This window comes from Prionailurus viverrinus, chromosome C2 (genome assembly GCF_022837055.1).
Source record: "Prionailurus viverrinus isolate Anna chromosome C2, UM_Priviv_1.0, whole genome shotgun sequence".
Taxonomy (NCBI): domain Eukaryota; kingdom Metazoa; phylum Chordata; class Mammalia; order Carnivora; family Felidae; genus Prionailurus; species Prionailurus viverrinus.
Window position 1 is genome coordinate 52933746 of NC_062569.1, and position 14668 is coordinate 52948413.

At 43.5% G+C, this 14668-nt stretch overlaps 1 pseudogene; it reads right to left on the reverse strand.

Annotated features, from left to right (window-relative positions):
• Window positions 1-1257: 1257 nt before the first annotated feature.
• Window positions 1258-5783, reverse strand: LOC125174442 (ovarian cancer G-protein coupled receptor 1-like; annotated as a pseudogene).
• Window positions 5784-14668: the final 8885 nt, after the last annotated feature.

Sequence of the window (14668 nt, forward strand, 5' to 3'; positions counted from 1 at the left end):
TATCCACCTCTTCATAGGGAGATTATAATGAATTATTAAATAATGTATGTTTAGATTTGAGAACTCCTTGGAGATCATTATTGTTCAAATATGAGAGGTTTTTAAGGTTATCTTTTTGGATTACTTTGGATCTTTATTTTTTTGAATGAACATCATATTATGATTAAAGATAGTAGTAAAACTTTTCTGTCATAAACTGACATTATGTTCAAGTAAGAATAAGGTGAATCATCATTCATGCAGCCACATTATCCTGTTTTCCCCACTTTATCCTGCAGAGCGTTTTCTAACCTTAATCAGAACTCTGGTTAAAAAGTGTAGGAAAAGAACACCTACTGTATACCCCCAGTGGTCTGCCCATGAGAGCAATTCTGTGAAAGGTGAGCTGATCTAAAACAATGAGCTGGTGTTATTGAGGAGAACTTGGCTGGCTCTTGACCAGTGTTTGGATTGGGCCATATATGTTTCAGTCTTAGGAGTGTATGCTTCAGAGGTCAGTGCCTGGGTCCAAAGCTTCCATCTAGCACTGTGATCTGTGCATTCTCCAACTGGCTGACCTTGGACAAGTTACTTAAAGCTCTGTGCTTCACTTTTCTTATCTGTAAATGGGGCTAACATTAGCTCCCACCTCCAAGGGTTGTTGTGAGGATTAAATGAGTCCCTTCATGTAAAGTGCTCTTACATAGTAAGGGCTTTATTCACTTATCCATCCATCCATCCATCCATCCATCCATCCATCCGTTACTTATTCATTCCACTCCTATTTATTGTGCACTTACTGTGTGCTGTGCCCTGCTGTGGAGACTGCTGTTAGGGGTACAGGAGTCAAACAGATGAGGTCCCTGTCCTATTGGAACCTAAGTTCTAGGGGGAAGAGACACACTATAAATAACTAAAATTAACAAGTTCAGGTACTAAGTGTTAAATAGACAATAGCTAGGGAAATAGAGAGTGACTGGGTTGTAAGGAGAGAGGTCATTGTTAACTAGGGTGGGTAGAAATGGCTTTTGAGGAGGTGACAGTTAAGCTGAGGCCTGAATGATGAGATAAATATCAGCTTTGATTAAAATAAAAAAGTTTTCTTTTGTGTTGGTGGCTGTTTCCATATTCTTATTTTAAAATTTCTTAACATCAATATAAAATCCTTTGTAGCAGGACACCACTAGGAGACCTTGAGCCCCTCCTAGTAGCACATGACTGTGTTCAAACCAGTCATTGTCAACATCTTGGAGCTCATTGTCTCCAAACTTCATCTTGTCAGTACCCAGATCTGCCCACCCCTGGGTCTCTCTCCCTTGGCTCCAGCTGGGTGCTCACCCACCTTGTTATGCCTGAGTTCCTGAAAGAGCCTGACTCCATTGTTCCCCACTGATAGAAAGTACAGGATTGGGTTGAGGCAGCTGCTCATGCTCACCAGTGGTCTCCATAGCTTATAGGCCAAGCTGGCCACCATCAAGAGCTGGCAGTCCTCTGAAGATAGGTAGCGGAGTGTGAGGTAGAGGGAGCGTGTGATGTGGAAGGGCACAAAGCAGACGGTGAAGAGGCCACACACCAGCAAGATGGTCCGGATGGACTTGGTCCGGGCTGCATTGCCTGTCCTCATGAGGGTCTCTCCTGGCTTGATCAGTCTCTTCACCATCAGCGAGTAGCACACCAAGATGACCAAAGAAGGAAAGACAAAGCCAGACAACGTTAGAACCATGCCGTAGGTGAAAAACCGATCAAAATTTTCAGGGCTTGTCATGTCGTAGCAGACCATCTGGCCGTCAATGTAGTCTGTTTGGGAGAAGAACAGTGTGGGCAGTAGCTGGAGGACCACCAGGGCCCAGGTGGTGGCAGTGCCCAGGAAGGCATGCCAGCGGGTCCGGTAGGGCAGTGAACGCAGGGGGTGGCACACGCCCAGGAAGCGGTGCACAGAGATGCAGGTCAGTAGCAGGATGCTGCCATAGAGGTTGGTGTAGAACAGGAAGCGCACCAGCCTGCACAGCAGCTCCCCAAAGGGCCACCTGTCACCCAGGGAGTAGGTGATGATGAGAAAGGGTAGCGTCAGCACATAAAGCAGGTCAGCTACCATCAGGTTCACCAGATAGATGGTGGCACAGCTCCAGCGCTTGCTTTGACGCCAGGAGAGCCACAAGACCATGACATTCAGGGGCAGCCCTAGCACGAGGATGATACTGTATGTCAGGGAGAGGTAGATTTGCTTGTAGTCCTCTGAGAACTTGCAGAATCTCTGTTCCTTTGAGGCATTAGTATCCAGCATCTCCATCTCCTGGGAAGCTCCCTCTGGGACCATAACTGCTCCTGCTTGTGCTTCCCCTGGGAGGAAAGAAAATGGGCAGCATAGCATCATGACCTTGGCTGAGTGTCAGCCTCTCCCTTGATCTGGCATTTTACTCTGTGTTCCCAAAGTCTGGTCAGAGTCCTTGTTTGAAAGAGGCTAACTCCAGGAAAGAAAATGTAAATTCAAGGGCACAGCAGCCTTTAAAAGCCGAGCTTGTAGACTTACCAGGTCCAGAGGGCTGGCCCTACACTATCTTGTATGCTTGCTGCTCTAGGCTGGGTTGTGACAGGAGGCCCAAACACACATGGTGCTTCCTGTCATTTAAACAGGGCATACAACCTGGAACAGTGTGACTGCTCCTCTGGCTAGAGTCCTTTGCATAGAGTCAGGAAATCTCCAAGGGGATTTTTATTTGTATCTCTTTCAGGATTTATTAACTGCCTATTTGAATACTGAGGCTGATTTGCTTATTAACCATCTCAGCATCCCGAACATCCAAGAAAACAGATGTGAGCCATGAAGCCAGGTGCAACTTCTTCCATATTCCCATTTCTGCTGACAAAGCAGACCTAATAGATCCATGTAGCTGAGGAAGCTGTGTGTGGAGCCTGCCGGTTTCTGTCCCATTGGGAAGTCAATGGGTCAGTCAGCCAATCAGCATGGAGTCTACAGAAATGAAAAGTTTATTTCTAGGGTCTAACATTCAGAAAGATAAGTTAATACAGGGCAAGAGAGAAAGGTTTAAGATAGGTAATTTTGGGATAAATTGAGTGTTGCCTATATAACATGTAGCTTTATTCACAACAAAAGGAGCAGAGACCTCATTCACTCTGTCAGTCAACAAACATTTATTGAGCATATCTATTGGGTCTGGCACTAGGGATACAAAGATGAATAAAATATGGCTCTTGCTGTCCAGGATTTCACAGTCTGGTGGGGAAGACAGAAACCAATACAGCTAATTGTAACCGTGTAAAGAGTGGTCAACAAAATGCTGTGAAGACCAGCAGGATGCAGCAGTTCTCTGCTAAGGGAGTCGAGTGAAGGCTTCCTAATGAGGTGCCATTTGAGCTGCTTGGGAGAAGAACAGAGACAAAGAAGGGTAAGAGGCCTTCCCATGGGGTGGGGGAGGCAGCCCATGAAAGGGAATGGAGCTTAAGAGCACGGTGTGTCCTGGGGTGGCAGGAGAGCCAGCGCGGGGGATGCCATCATAAAGAGGATGGATGTTCTTCAGCACGATGGTGATGGGATAGGCTGTTTGAGAGAGATACCCAGGAGCCTGGAACTGGGCCTGGAGCAGTCGGACTGTAAGGGACTGTAGCAATGCCTGCAGGTGAGAGATGCTCAGTACTTCCAGTGAGGCCGTGCAGCATGGATGGAGGGGAGGGACCTGTCCCCGGAGATGGGGCAAGAATGACAGGACTGAGTGGACTTGGGGCATGCACCAGAAGAGGAGTTAAGGGTGTCCCTCAGACTGGGTGAGTGGGCGGTGAGGCCAGTGTCTGAGCCGAAGCCTGAAGCTTGAAGGTTGGGACTGATGTTCTGAGGCTGCAGGACGGTGGCTGTCTATGCTGCAGCTTGCGCACGGGCTCGCCACCTTGCTAACTGGCTTTACAATCTACTTGAGCAAAGCAGAGCAAAGCTTTCTGGCTAGGTGAGTGAAAAGAATATAATTTTCTCTCATTTTGTTGCCCGTAATCTTTCATGTGCTGGGGGGGGCTGGAAAATGCTTAGTTATTTCCAGTGAAGCTGCCTTCCCAGCTCGGTGTGGGCTCTCAGAGGGAAGCCAAAGAGGGGAACCAGCCTGGCTTAGTATAGGCTTGGCCAGCCAGTTCACACTGTGATCTTACTTAATCCTCAGAATAACCTTGTGGATGAAGTGTTATTAGCTCTAGTTTACTGCTGAGGAAATTGAGAGTCAGAGAAGACACCCCTATAGGGCTCACTAGGCCCTCTGATCTAGTATGCTTGTTCCTGATGTGGATTGTGGGTTTCTGCTCCCTCAGAGCACATTGCAGTGTGGTGGAAGGTGCTCAGATCTGGCTCTCCCAGGAACTGCTAATATAGTTTGAAACAAGCCACCTTGTCTGTCTCAGCCCTGGCCTCCTCAGCTATAAGATGGGACAGTCTCTCTGGTGAGATTGCTGAGAATTAGCTGGAAGAAAGGCACACAGTCCCCACAGGCCTGCCACAAGGGAGGGACCTGACACATTTTAGTTCTCATCCCACACCCTCCTCCCTCTTGCCCTAGAGATTATGGTGCTCTGAAAACCTGAACTCTATTGTTTATTTGGGAGGACGGGAGGGCAAGTGTGCCTTTGCTACCCTGTAACTAGAGAAAGTGACTTTTCTTCATGGCTATTACCTTCTGCAATGGTCTCAATTGTGTCCCCTACAAATTCATATGTTGACCCCTTAACCCCCACTGTGACTGCAGTTGGAATAAGGAAATGATTAAGGTTAAATGATGTCCTAAGAGTGGGACCTTAATTCTGTAGGATTATTGTCTTTGTAATGAAGGGCAGCAGAGAGTTTGCTTTATGTGAGGACATAGTGAGAAGATGGCCTGCAGGCCAGGAAGAGAGCGCTCACCAGAAACCAAACCTTGCAGTTCGTTCTTGATCTCGGACTTCCCAGTTTCCAGAATGGTTTCTCCTGTTTAAGCCCCTCAGTCTGGTATTTACAGCAGCTTGAGCAGGCTAAGACACCTTACTTAGACTTCAAGGCCGACCTGGTCTGGAGGGATAGCTGTTTAAGTGAGAGGATGATCATCTTAGTCAAGGCATAAGTGCAGAGAACTACAGTGTTGGGACTAGTGCATTACTGAGGTTGCTGTTGTGGAGAAAGGAAGAGGGAGAAAAAAGTCAGGCCATAAAGGGGTAGTTGACTTGGCAAAAGCTGTGACAGACTTCACCACCTCCTTTTCCTTGAAGCTTTTCTTCTCTGGCTTCTGTCATCCGCTGGCTTTTCCTCTGCCTCCCTACAACGTCTAACTCTCTCCATTCACTGGGATGAAGAACTGAAGGGCTATGTAACTATTCATAGAAGAAAGGAAAAGAGTGGAAGAGAGCCAGGTTGGGGTTTTGCAACAGAAGGGAACGTGAGGGACATTTGCCACGATGAATGGGATTCTAAGGAGAAGTCCACACATCTAGAACATGTGTATTGCATAATGCATTTTCCCCTCTTTGTCGCCATTTCTTCAAGAACTTTCAACAAGACTGACGCAATTTAGAGTTGGAACTTGTTTCTTTTAAATGGGCTCAGTGGGAAGATGGACCTCGTGAAAGAATGAAGCAGGAGTCCTCAATGTGCTATTAAATGGGTACCACAGTTTCTGACCTTGAGCCCACGGTTCTTCCCACTGTGAGTCTCCAAGAGCCTGGGGATGTTTCTGGCCCTGCTGAACAGGGGCCTCAGCAAGCCATCCCAGGAGCAGTAGTGATGTCTGTGGACCACACGGGACATCTTCCAAAGGGGATGGGGAAGTCTTTGTCATCTCAGTAGTCTAAAATAGTTATCACCACCCAGGAAAATGACACACCTACAATGAAAGAAGTGTTCTCCTTCCTTTTAGTGTTTAGAACTGTTTATGAGATACATGTTTTCAGAGTTCAGAAGAGGGAAATTTATGAATAAACGTGAATAACTGCAAAGTGTTACTGCCTTTCAGTTGTGGAGGAGTGGTTGTTGAAAGAGAGTATCTTTAAAAAAGATTTTGTGCCAAAGGAGTGGGCATTGCTCATTTTCATTTTAAAATGCCACTGTTGGGGCACCTGGGTGGGTTAAGTGTCCAACTCTTGATTTCCACTCAGGTCATGATCTCATGATCACGTTGGGCTCCGAGCTGAGTGTGGAGCCATTTTTTCTCACCTTCTCTCTCTGCCCCTCTCCTCTCAAAATAAATAAACAAGGGCACCTGGGTGGCTCAGTCAGTTAAGCGCCCGACTTCAGCTCAAGTCATGATCTCATGGTTCGTGGGTTTGAGCCCTATGTTGGACTCTGCTGACAGCTCATAGCCCGGAACCTGCCTCGGATTCTGTGTCTCCATCTCTGCCCCTCCTCTGCTCACACTCTGTCTCTCTCTCTCAGAGATAAATAAACATTAAAAAATTTAAAAATAAATGTTAAATAAAATGCCACTATTGTATTATACATGTTTAAATCAGTGAATCGATTTTAAAATTTAATATTTTACCTATATTTGGAGACTTTTTGTTTAAACAGCTGAAGCTATGTAATGGAGTCTCATTAATGCCTTCAGGCAGTAAAAGTTCATTTATACAAGTTACTCTGAAAAACTGTTGATTAATATGTGTATTTCTTAATTTACAAAGATGAATTCGGGATTTATTATTCATATCACAACATAATTATTTGATTTTTCAACAGGTTTTTAATTTTTTTTTTTAATTTTTTTTTTTTTCAACGTTTATTTATTTTTGGGACAGAGAGAGACAGAGCATGAACGGGGGAGGGGCAGAGAGAGAGGGAGACACAGAATCGGAAACAGGCTCCAGGCTCTGAGCCATCAGCCCAGAGCCTGACGCGGGACTCGAACTCACGGACCGCGAGATCGTGACCTGGCTGAAGTCGGACGCTTAACCGACTGCGCCACCCAGGCGCCCCTTGTATTATGTTTTTAAATGTTAAGTAAATGGTTAATTTTTTTTTTTAATTTTAATTTTATGTTTGGGAAATGCCAGTGGGGGGAGAGGCAGAGAGAGGGGACAGAGGATCCAAAGCAGGTTTTTTTTTTTTAATGTTTATTTATTTTTGAGACAGAGACAGAGCATGAACGGGGGAGGGTCAGAGAGAGAGGGAGACACAGAATCCGAAGCAGGCTCCAGGCTCTGAGCTGTCAGCACAGAGCCTGACGCGGGCTCGAACTCACGGACTGTGAGATCATGACCTGAGCCGAAGTCGGACGCTTAACCGACTGAGCCACCCAGGTGCCCCTGATTTTTTAACAAGTTTTTTTTTTTTTTTAAATTTTTTTTCCAACGTTTATTTATTTTTGGGACAGAGAGAGACAGAGCATGAACGGGGGAGGGGCAGAGAGAGAGGGAGACACAGAATCGGAAACAGGCTCCAGGCTCCGAGCCATCAGCCCAGAACCTGACGCGGGGCTCGAACTCACGGACCGCGAGATCGTGACCTGGCTGAAGTCGGACGCTTAACCGACTGCGCCACCCAGGCGCCCCTAACAAGTTTTTAAAATATGAGTCCCCTAGGTACATTTAATTAGGTGGTGGATTAAAGTAGTTGGTGGTTTACTTTGAATTGCTTTTCTGAAATGTTTCAAATTGGCTCAATAATTTGGTGTCATTTGGCCAGTAGACCACTGGGTGGCAGATGAAGACCGACAGGTTACAGTCCCCTCCCCCTCGCCCCCAAGGAATTAGGAATCGAGGTTGGGCTCAGGTCCAGGAATAGCAGTTGTGGATGAGGTACAATTCATCGAAGACATAGAGAAAACGCCACCAATCAAACCACCTCTTATTTTTGTCTTTTGTCTACAGTTAACGATGCTAGGTTCACACAATGATATAGAGTTACAGTCTGCCAAAAGCACCCTGTTATTGTGATTGATTTTTAAAAAGAGGGGCAGACATTATTTACCCCATTTTACAGCTGAGCAAACTGAGTTTCAGAAAGACTCAGCAAAAGTCCTATCTGCTATGATTTGGGGAAAGCCTGCATTTCTTTTACAGAGCAGAGACTCAGCACATTTCCAGATTTCCAGGAATGGTTTCTTACCTATGAACTTCCTCTCCCTGCCCCCAGGTCATAAAACACAGAAAGAAGACGTGGAAATAAAAGAGCAGATCATCCCTGAAGTTCTATATCTAGTGCCCTTGTTATAAGTGATAGAGCCCCAGCTTAAACAGCACGATCTGAAAATAACAGTAAAGAGAGAACAGTGAATAGAAAAAACTATCAAGAATGGGACATAGCATTCCCATAGCAACCCTCTACCCGGTTTTAAACTATACCTTGGGTCTGAAGATACAAGGCACTGACATTAGCTTTTTAATGACTTTATACTATATTTTTATACTGTACTGACTCCTGCTGTATACCTGGACCTGTCTCACATATTTGAATTGTCTTAACACACTGGAGACCAAGGGCCTTCCCAAGGGTCCCCCTCCCTCTCCCCCCCCCACACTCAAGGAAAGCAAATTGGATCCTTAAATAATTTAGAGGACTGTCTAGAGACAGTGAGTACTTAATTTCAATAATTAATTTGTATAGCGGCTTGCACATTTTTGTTTTCTGCTGACAAGGATCTGACATAATTGGCAGCTTTAAATTAGTGTAAACATGGGGAGTGATGGGGAAACATTGCTCTGACATTGTACCATCATAACAGAGAAGGTGGCTGTTCTGAAACTGATGGTACTTTGTCTAGAAAAATAATCACTGTTGAAAAAAATAACCTTTTACTCCATCTGCACAATTGTGTGATTGCTCAAACTGACTTTGAAATCCAAATTTTTAACATTAATGATGCAGTAAAAATAACTGTAGCTATATTGTCCTGTGGTTGTGGAAGTTCATCGTTGCCTTTGGGCTCCCAACCTTGAAAGGGATCTTTATGAAACTTTTCCTTTTCCTTTCATTTGGCATCAGACAAAGATCTTTAAATGCACCAGGACCGAATCTATCTTTCCCTGTGTTTTGTGTCAAGAAATGTAGAAAGCTGGTTTGGTTTGGGGCAAGAGCAGAGATCAGTAACAGAGCCTGGGGCTCTCTGACTAGTGGTAAAGTTGCCCAAGGCATCTGTAGAGTGGAGGGCTTGTGTCCCAGGATACCTCCTTCCATCCACTCTTACCCTCAGGCAGCAAGTTCCCTTCACAGCCTTTGCCTAAAATGCTGCTTAAAGCAGTAACGTGCAGACATGCTGTCCATTACCAAAGCCTTTCCTGTTGCTAGGGTGTTGCTAAGGTGGGGGGCAGTGGTGGAAACAATCCCCAATGGCTCTGGACACTTAGCACATGGGGGAGGTGGAAGAATGCTGTTGTCTTAGCTTGAGTCACCGAGAAAGCAGAGCCGAGGTTTAGTGTGATACCATTTTATTAGAGGGTACAGTACTAGGGAGCAGGAGTGAGGGACAAAGGGGAATAACCTGGTGAATGAAGGAGAACTAACGGGGACTCAAAGGTGGGTTATTGAATTGGCCCCCACAAAAGGCAACTGAGTACTCAATCCCAACAGACTGTCATCTGAAAACCTGAGTCAACTGCATCCCAAAAGGCCCTCCCCGGGCCAGAAAGAAGTAGGCATTCGTCCACCAGTTTCTATCTCCCACTGGCCAGGTCATCCTGGTGGGTATGTCCTGTGAGCACAGGAGAACATCAGAAAGAGGAGACACACTGAAGAGAATGCATTTTCTCACCAAGCCCCATTTTTCTTTTGCCTTACGAGGTGTTACCTCTTCCTTTACACACACTTCTGTGTACACACACTTGCTTTTGCATGGGAGATGAGGGACTCCTGCTGTGTCTCATCCCCCATTCTTTTGTGTGAACTCATTCTGCAGGTTTTTTTTTTTGCTCATTTTTTTCTATTGAGTTGTCTTGCTTTTGTTGTTACTGATTTTTAAGAGTTCTTTACATATTTTGGAGAAGTCTTTTCAGCTATTTATGTAATACATATTTTTTTCTACTCTGTGGCTTTGCTGACTTAATGACTTGTATATAAGTGTGTATATATATGTATGTATATATATGTATTTTTTTAAGGAATAGAAGTTGTAAATTTTAGCATAGTTGCAGTGATCAATTTTTCTTTTATGGTTTGTGATTTTTAAAAAATTTATTTTATTTATTTTGAGAGATATTTATTTATTTTGAGGGGCAGAGAGAAAGGGAGAGAGAGAATCCCAAGCAGGCTCCATGCTGTCAGTACAGAGCCCAATGCAGGGCTCAAACCCGTGAACTATGCGATCATGACCTGAGCCTAAACCAGTAGTCAGACGCTTAATCGACTGAGCCACCCAGGCGCCCCAGTTTGTGCTTTTTGTATCTGGTTTAAAAATCTTAATTTGGTGCCTGGATGGCTCATTTGGTTAAGTGTCTGACTCTTGATTTTGGCTTAAGTCATGATCTCACAGCCCTAAGATCAAGCCCCTGCTTGTGTTCTCTCTCTCAAAAATAAAAAAAATCTATCTTGATATCATAAAGATAATCGTCTATATTAGCATGTGAAAGATTTTCCCAATTAGATCTAATTGATTTTGTCCTACTAATGGATTTAATGTGTGTGTGTGTGTGTGTGTGTGTGTGTGTGTGCGCGCGCGCGCGCGCATGAAAAACACAGGAAAGCGTGATTAGATCAGATGCTTTTTGGAGATTGGAGAGCAAGGGGCATTGCAAATTAGTTAGGAGGCATTTGCTCTAGTTTAGGAGGAAGAATATGGTAGCTTTAACTTGAGTTGTGAGGGGGCAATAAGAGAAATGGACAGATTCAGTTGATATTTAGGAGGTAAATGAACATGACCTGGCAATAATTAAATATGGGAGTGAGGGAGGGGTTAAGGGTTTCCCCAGTGACTTTATTATCTCCTGCTACCAACCAATGCTTTCATTCTTTTGTCTATTATTTCTCTATTTTATTGCTTCTCTCTTTTTAGTTTCTGCTTCTTCTTTGCTTCTTCTGACTTGGCTTTCCCTCTGGGCATCCTTTGGCTTCTACTACTGTTGCAGATGGCTAACTCTGCACCCGGAAGCAAAGAACTTTTCCCGAGACTCTGATTCACCCAGGTATTTATCGTTATTCAGAAAGAGAAGATACACGTGTGAGAATGGGTTTTCTTTTCCACCAAACCCCATTTTTCTTTAATAATGTCTAAACTATGAACTTGCTTTCTACAATACATACTTATAATAGAAGCTTCTTATGACTCTAAAACAATTATGGTAGCAAATATAAAATTTGAAGCTCGTCTCCAACACAGAGTGTTTTATTTGTTAATAGTATGCTTGTCAGAACTTTGAGATATTTTGTTCATATGTAAACCTTAAATTTAAATTGACAGTCCTGTTAATGATGGAATGCAGCTATGTATGTTTATGGTAAAAGAACAAAGTGGATATTTTTGAACCTTATTATATGAAGACAGATTAAAAACAGTAGTCATAGAGAATGAAAACAGTCCTTGATGTCATGTTCAGTAAAACATGTCAGAAGTGATGTCTCAGAAAGCACTAGGGTGAAATACGAGGGGAAGATGTGAAGTTGCAAGGGGTTTCATTTAAACACGAGGCTCCTGTATTAATATTTTCATTGATTTATTTTCATGCCAATATGTTCTGACATAAATATGGTGATCTATAATGTATCGACCATAAAAGTCAACATTATTTTTAAAGCTGACTCAGGGAAATAAAACCTCATTGTTAGTGCTGATATATATGGTATGTTACCGTGTTGAAAAATTAACCTCTCCTGCTCTGCTCCCGATTGAGCTAATAGGAGAGATACATTTCAACACTGCTGACCTTTTGTGCATGTTTTTCTTCATGGCCAAAGTTTAGTTTGCAGTGGGCCTGGCCCATGGTGTGAAGTAAAGAGCAACGCATATTCATATTCGACTTCCTTCTGAAAAGAACTTTGACAAGAATGAAAGCTAATCAGCAAGAATCTTTGCCTTTCAGAGGATCAAAAGGCCTGGGAAACTCTCTGGGTTAGATACCTTGGAGCCCATACCTTGCATCTTCAGTAAACAGAGTGGCATGAGGCCCCAAGATGTAGAGGAACCTGGGGACAGTGTTGGCCAAGGGTGACCACAGAGGAGAGACTCAGTCTGGAGTGCCAGAGGCAGGGATACACCCTTGTGTTCTGCGCAAGCCAACCACAAGAGTGATAGGACCTTCTATGAAATGGTTCTACCAAATGGAGAGTGAGCCAGGGAGAGTTTAATTTAGCAGCAAAGGAGAGTATGCTTGTAAGACCTGAGTTCCAAGCCACTAAGTTCCAGAACAGAATAAAGTTTGCTGAAAATAAGAAAGTGCTGAGATTTTTAGAGCCAGAGGGGCCCCTGGGTGCCAGGCAGCTGTAGTCACTTGATAGATGAGGAAACTGTCAAGTGAGCGGTTTGTCCAAGGTCATATAGATGGTTAGTGGCCGAGCTGTGTCTAGGTTCCAGATCTTCTGATTCTCTGTCCAGTGCTCTTTCTGTTCCGTTTTATCAAATAGGAGTCATGACTGATAATATATGTTCATGGAGGATATTCTACAGGACCTTTCGAATATGGTTTCCAACCCACCACTGTACTGCAACTGATCTTGTCAAGGCTCTCAATGGCCTCCATGTTGCTACATCCTATGGAAACCTTCTGACTCCATTTAAACCTCTAATCAGCATAGGCCACATTCATTGAAATGGTCTTCTCTTGCTTTCGCCATTAGTTAGGATTTCATTGCTGGTGAGGGAAGCCCGTACCATAGGGGGGACCAAGTAAAACAATAATTTATTGCTCATATAATCACCGTCCTGGTAAGTGTGGCTTTAGTTACAGATGTGCTACCAAGACTGCTTTCTCTATATTTCCTGGCTCCATTTTCTCCAAATTGGCTCCATTTTCATATGTACTCTTTTGTCATAGTGACAAGATGGCTGCCAGAGACTCTACTCTTTCATTTAATGATATGCAGATCCAGCAGGAAAAATTATGCCTCAGCCAGGGATTCCTAGGATTAGCACTGATTGGTCCTATTGTCTTCTTCTAAGTTCTGTGTCTATCTCTGAACCAACCACTATGGCCAGGGGAATGGAATGCATTGATTGGCGTAGGCCTTGGTTAAATGCTCCAACCCTAGGACCCTGAGGAGAGAATTGGCTTCATTCAAATCCCATGTATTTAGAGTTGAAGTAGGCGTGGCTCTCCTAAAGCATATTTGGGGTCCTCTTACAAGAAAGGGAGTGAATACCAGGCAGCAAAATTAACAAATACCTGTAACAACTTCTCTGATGTGACAGTGCCCTAATATGCCTCCTACTTCACTCACCTGCCCTCCTCAACTTGATCCTCAGGGCCCAGCTCCAGACCTTCTCCCCTTCCATGTCTATATTTGCTCTCAAGGTGATTTTATCCAGTCCATGGAGTAAAATCTTTAACCTTGAGGCTATGGTTACTGTGAAACTTGTTTTACATATTTGTTGTGGGGAATTGCATTTATTCACTATGTATCTATTATAAGAAATTGTATATATTAGAGTATGTCTGAGTAGGAGATTGGATTTATGCACCCTAAGGTGTTACAAGCCAACCAGCACTGTTAATGACCTCACTAATTTTATTCTGTAACTCCATTTCTGCATAAATTCATAAACCCAATTTCTAGTCAGGAACCATTAAAACCCTTTGTCTTGGCTTTCTTATTATAAGTTTATTTGAGAAAAATAAATTTGTGGCTCTATAAGAATAATTTCTAATTAGTATGTGAAGCTTGTTTTTTTCATGCTACCCATGTCTTGATAAGTCCCTAATCCATACTCACAGCTCAGTTCTGTGAGCTCCAGTCTTGTGTATCTAACTGCCCGTTTGGCACTACCTGGATATTTACAGGTTCCACCAACCTAACCTAGCTAAAAGTGAGCTCCTGATTTCCTCTTCCCTCCCTACCGCCCCACCAAATCTGTGTCTCTGTACAACGTTCTTCGTAAGTTCAGTAAATAGCATTGTTTTCCCACAGTCCATTCCATTACTTTCACTCCGTCTGGATTATTCTGATGTTGAGTTTGGTCCTAGGACTCAAATCACAAGTCCATTTTTCTGAAAACCTGCGTGTTCTTTGATTGTATCATGCTCATTCATGCCCCAGAGTCTCTGCGATTCCCTATCCCCCTCCCTGCTTGGAGCACACTTTCCACAGCTCTTTCTCTGCATGGCTGAATTCATCTTATCCTTCAGATCTTAGCTAAAATGTCATGTTCTGAGAGGGCTTTGTATTATCTAAAAACAATTTGTACTGTAATCCCTTACTATAGCGCCTTGTTTATATGTTTATGTGTATATACATATACATATGTGTGTGTATACATATATAAATATACACATATATTTATACATATACATATGCACATATATGTGTGTATACATATATATATATATATAAATATATAATTTTTTTTTTTTTACAAAATCTTTGCTTATAGTTTTGCTTGGTTTTTGTCCATTTACCACTAAAATGTAAATTAATTGAAGTCATGGACTGTGTCTGTCTTGTTCTTTATATCCTTGGGCCTAGCAGTGCCTTGCACATAATTAGCATTCAACAGATCTTAGTGGAATGAGGGATTGTTCTGTTTGCTGTCTTAAAAGGGAGGGATACAAGTGGCTTGTTCTATTGAGGGTCATGCCACCTTTCTCACCC